Here is a 6,063-nt window from a genome sequence, read left to right as displayed (position 1 = left end):
AAATTGATGTTCGATGAGATCCTTTTGAATATACATGTCACTTTTGTTAATGTGCTCAATTTAACAGAATTTAGAAAATTTGCCAATTAATGAACATGAAAGCTATATTAGGGTTCTCCAATGAAACAGAACTGGTAGAATGAATATATATGTATAGGGATTTATCAGCTTAGCTCACAGGATAGAGTCGGAGCAGTCCGACAATGGCCGCACCATACTGGAGAGGCTGAGAATCTATAGTTGCTCAGACCATAAGGCTGGATATCTCAGTAGTTCCAATCTGACCCTGAAGGTCAAAAGATCAGCTAGTCTTCAGTCTAAGGCAGCAAGAAGAACCTACCAGCAAGAGAGAAGGCAAGAAGAAAGGAGCAAGGCAGGCATTCTCCTCTGCCTTGACCTTTTTTAAGGGCTGCCATCAGAAGGTAACACCCATATTTAGGGTGTGCCTTCCAGCTTCAGATGATCCAATCAAGAAGATCTCTTTCATTTCAGTTAATCCCAGATCCAGTCAAGTTGACACCCAGGATTAGCCATCACAAAAACTCTCTCATTATTCAAGTGCCTTATGGTATTCTATACTTCTTCATTATGCCATTCTTTGTAATTTAAGTCACAGTGAATGATATATTTTCCAGACAGCTAGAGTTTCTGCTTCAGAAAGAATCCTTTTGCTAATATTTTATAGAATTGCATAGATTGATAGGAATAAATTTTTTTTGCATAGACAGTAGATATGAATGATAGCCAATTGGAATGTAAATTGTCTAAAAGCAAGCAATTGGACTAAATGCATTTTATGTTTTATATGGTCAGGAGTCTATGGGGGCAGGGTAGAGGATGGAATGTGATGACTTGAATGAAAATGTACCCCATAGACTCCAAGCACTTGAACCTTTTGTCCCGAGATGGTGGTGTTGTTTTGGGGGTTTTAGAAGGTGTGGCTATCCTGGAGGAAACACATCACAGGGGGTAGGCTTTGAGAGTAGTTAATCTTTGCTGGATCTCCAATTTCTCTCTTGTTTCCTGTTCCTGCTGGAAGATGTAGAGCTTAGCTTCTGCTACTCTTCCTCCAGCCACCTATGCCACCATATCTCCCTGCCAAGACAGACTGTAATTCCCCTGTAACCACAAGCACAAATAAACTCTTCATTTTATCAGTTGTTTTGGTCAGTGTTTCTATCACAGGAACAGAACAGTGACTAATACATACAGTATTCCAGAAAAATGGGAGTCAAGGCAGCTATACTTAATTGCAAATTAACAATAATGAATTCATTAACTACGTAAATTGGTTCATTAACTATATGATCATATTTAACATTGTTACAAAATTTTTCTTGAGTCATTAAATGCAGGAAGTGGTGATCTCTGGTGTAATAAATATAACTCACGTTCTGTTTTGAGAAGAATTTAGAGACAGATAGACTCTCACTGATCACTATTGTACACTAAAATCATGCAGAAACGATGATTTAAATCTACAAGTTATTGACTTCTACCTAAGTGAAAGTGAGGCAGTGCATTTTTTGGGTGTCTTGAAGTGGATCTCAGCTCCGCTGCTGCTCCTGCAGATGAGCTGTTACTTCAGATCTGGGAACAGTGGGAAGGTCCTGTATGGCAAAGGGAATACAGCCGCTGGATGAATTTAAAGACAATACTGGACAAACTTGTAGGAGGGGCCATGAAGTGACTGTTTTGAGACCTTCATTTTCCTATTATCTTAATAACAGCAAAACATCAGGCTTTAAATTTGAAACCTGTCCTACATCCTCCAATAGCAATGAAGTAAAACAGTTTTTCACAAAATGGGTAGATACGTGGACATATGATGTGCCAAATGATATGTGTCTTAAATTCTTTCCATCACTGGATAAAGTTTTTGGGCAATTTCCTGATTTTTGGATAAATATTTGTAAAAAAGCTGTTTTGAATAAACAACTTATGGCAAAACTATAAGAATCAGTTTGATGTGCTTCTCTCAGGTGCCATTGTTCCCTCTGGTGAACTGATAGCTGAGATGCTACAAATACCTTTTGTTTACAGTCTTAGATTTGGTAGTGGCTACACAATAGAAAAGTATAATGGGGGGCTTCGATTTCCTCCCTCTTACGTACTTATACTTTTGTCAGGATTAACTGGTCAAATGACATTCAAGGAGCAGGTAGAAAATATGATATGTTTGCTGTACTTTGACCTATGATTTGAGTCATTTTCTTCAAAGATATGGAATATTTTAACAGTGAAATTTTGGGAAAGTCATGTTTTATTTCATATGTGGCTTAAAGACTTACTTTTCATGTGCTTTTGAAGGTATTCTTATATTCGTGTAAAGTAAGATGAATTTTTCTTTCATAGGTCAAATAATTATATTAAGTACAAAGCTGTCTACCAATCTCATGAAGACTTGGAAAAAACTTACAGTATTGGTCACATAGGAACAAGGTGCACAATAGTGATACAAGGGGATCCCATTAACCAAGTGAATCATGTAGGTTTTCTATGAGCAAGCTATGTCCACTTTACTGTATTTTTCTTTGTTTTAAAAAATTTATTAGGTTCATCCATAATGTAATTTCTTCTTTGGAGTGTGTGCATGTGTGTGTGTGTGTGTGTGTGTGTGTGTGTGTGTGTGTGCGCATGCGCACGCGTGCTTAGTGTATGTATCATTCCATGTGGGTCCATGCAACTTTCTTACAAAATATCACCTATATCAAATGTCTGCCACACGAAGTTCAGGGATTCTTGGGGAAGAAGGGGCAGAAAGATTGTGAAAGTCACAAGTGGTTGACAACCAGAGGAAATGGAGTTTTCCAGACAGCTTGTCAGTTGCTCATATGAACTGAGAGCAATGATAACAGCATTCACATAATCTGGCAAGCTCAAGCTTGCTTTTTAAATGTCTTATGACAAGCTTATAGGAGACACTAAAGCTTCTTTGAGTAACATGTGTCTTGGATCACAGCTGCCTGCCTGAATTACCACAGAGAAAATATGTGCTTCATGTACACACCTAATAATGCTTACCACTTGTCTTTGAAAACGGTGAATAAACTATGAAAAAAAACTTCTGGAAACATAGAATAATACCCCTTGAAAAACTACATCATACAGTTAAGATATGTGACAAAACCAATTTTTCTTTGCTGCTATACTGTATGCTTTCCTATAAGTTCCTGTGTATGTGTATTCTCAAATGTGCTGAGGGTCATGTATCAGGGTTTATGTATAGAGATTAAGAGTACAAATTGAGGGAGTCTCTTCTTCCAACATGTAGATACCAGAGAAAAAACTGAGGTCATCAGGCTTGAAAACAAGTGAAATACCCACTGATCAGTCACACCTGCCCCTTAAATCTTTCTAAATATTTGAAATCCAACAGCAGTTTTTAATGTAAAACACTTAAGTCATATACAGTAACTTTCCCAAATCAAAGGCTAATGCACTAGTACTGTCAGCTTTGTACTCTATATCTGATACTTATGGACTTAAATGATTTCTGGATTCCCTTAAAGAGAAGCTTACAGTTCTATTAGAATTCAGAAAAGGAAAAGAAGGAAATGGAAGAGAACAATGTAACAATAAGATGACCATACTTAGTAATATTATCTCTTTTTATTTTCCAAACCAAGATTTTAATCCAAGTCCGATATTGTGACTTTATTTTCTTATCCTATTTTAAAATTTCTGTCTTTAGTTTGGCAAGTTGGCTTTGTCGGTAAAGATGCTTGTGGTCAAGCCTGACAACTTAGCTCTGAAACTGAACAGGCATGTTTGTATTTCTTATCCTATTTTAAAATTTATGTCTTTAGTTTGGCAAGTTGGCTTTGTTGGTAAAGATGCTTGTGGTCAAGCCTGACAACTTGAGTTTGAGCCCTGAAACTGATCAGGCATGTTTGTGAAGAGAGAACAAAATACTTACTGTACGATTCCCTCAGAATTCCACACACATGTGCTGTGAAATGCCCACAAGTACACAATATACATGCAAAAGAAATAAGAAACATATAAAAGAAAATATAATATTTATGTCTTCTCCAAAGTTACTTGTGTTTTCAGTACTTATCAAGTGTTCAGGTGACTTCTCCCTCTTTCATAAAGACATTGAAAATTTAGAGATTTCACAAACTGTCTTTCAATGTTTATACCATAAACTATAGAGGATTTGAGTCTAAAACCATAAAAAGAAAAATCAGTATAAGTATGTATGTATAGTGATTATTGATAAATGTTAGAGAAACCTTTCTATAACCCAGCATTAAGAAATGATTGTATAATTTTTATGCTTGTATATCACATCTTTAAAATTTTATAAATTACCAATATTTTCATAAAAAAGTTTTAATTGCATTAAATTAGCTATAATAGGAGATTTATATGATACAATGTACATATTTATGTATGACAACCTTCAAGTTGTTTTATTACAGTGTCATTAACAACATTAAGTCATGTATAAAGGGAAATAAAAAAAGAAAAGAAATGAAAATAGTAGAATGAAATCACATTTCTGTAGCAGGAAAAATGAACATAAATTAGTTTTACATTTGTGAAAACATCTTCTATCTGTTAACTCCAAAACTTTAATTTTGCCAGAAGAATGTATTGGAACACTAGCTGCACAACCATGTGAGTATACATAACATTGCTTGTATAAGATTGTCTTGAAGATGGTAGTCCTTGTCTTAAAAGTGTTTTTACCAATACTTCTCTACTGATAATACTTCAATTTATCTCAGAGTCTTTTTCATAACAATTTCTTTAATCTTTTCCATGCTACTAGTCTTCTGTGATGAAATAATTTCTACCTTCATGGGAAATGGAAGAATTTGTCCAGAGCTGTGAAGAACAAGGTATTGTGGTATTGTCTCTAGAGACAATGTTTGGGAATATAACAGAAGAAAGGGCCAATACAATTGCATGAGCCTTTGCACAGATTCCACAAATGGTTATACAAAGTCCCCCATCAGAGGCCATTACAGAATAAGTCACATAAAGTCTATGAAATTAAACAAATTTATTATGTGAAAAATGAAGTACTAGAATAGCTCTAATCAGCTATAAGTCAAATAGATGATTTATAAACAAAGATAAGCATGGCATGTGCTATGGTATAGAAGGTGATTTTGATTGACAATAGCATTAACATAAGAATTATGATCACAGAGAAACATGGATAATAGCCACATTTTGAATTTGTATTATGATGATATTGCTACCAAGGGTACATGAAAACAGCCAAATTCCGGCCAGTTACCTACTCCTTGATAATTGTTTGAAGCTGGGTTTCAATAGGAATTAAGTTTTATTAATAACTTGTCAACAAGTATTTAAAAAGTAAAGTCAGAAATGAAGCAGTTACTCTAGACTTCTTAGGTAAATCTTGGCTCTTTATCCTAATATTGGAATATTCTTGTTGAGTGTATAGTTCAGAGGAATATGAAGAGAAAGGAAGTCTAAGTTTCAATAGCTCTCATTTTCTTTGTTTAAAGTTTATTGAGAGAAACAAAATAAAGGACCTGCCCTTCTGGACTGTACCCTATCAATAACTTTAGCAGGAAGATATAAAACAAACAATAACAACAACAAATATAAAACCAAAGATAGGACTGGGAACTGTCATGGATGATAAAATATGGTCCACAGGATTATGACTCTGACCCAGAAGATTATAGAGTTCCTCTCCTGAAAAAGAAAGGGGAAAATCTCTCCATTTTAGTGCACTGTATTACACAATTTTTTGTTTATGTCTAACACTCCTAATTAATAAATTTTCTGATCTCAGGTCATCCTAGAACAAGTCTTTTTAACCCATGCTGGAGCCAATTGCATCTACAAGGTAGTCCATCATGGGATCCCAATGGTTGGCATTCCCTTCTTTACAGAACAACATGATAATGTTCTCATGATGGCCAAAGGAGCAAGAGTTGCATTTGACTTTCATACAGTGTCAAGTTCAGATTTGCTAAATGCACTGAAGACAATTCTAAACAATCTTTTGTGAGGAAAAGCTTTTATTTCCTATATGTTTTCATTGGAGTCCAGGGCTTTGCACATGAAAGTTTA

At 35.1% G+C, this 6,063-nt stretch overlaps 1 pseudogene; it reads left to right on the top strand.

Moving 5' to 3' along the window:
• The window catches only part of LOC103739870, a 27,356-nt pseudogene that overhangs the window by 1,179 nt on the left and 20,114 nt on the right, over positions 1 to 6,063 (top strand).

The sequence above is a fragment of the Nannospalax galili genome, unplaced genomic scaffold (genome assembly GCF_000622305.1).
Source record: "Nannospalax galili isolate Female #2095 unplaced genomic scaffold, S.galili_v1.0 scaffold1381, whole genome shotgun sequence".
Lineage (NCBI taxonomy): Eukaryota > Metazoa > Chordata > Mammalia > Rodentia > Spalacidae > Nannospalax > Nannospalax galili.
This window is presented reverse-complemented; position numbering and strand designations above follow the sequence as displayed.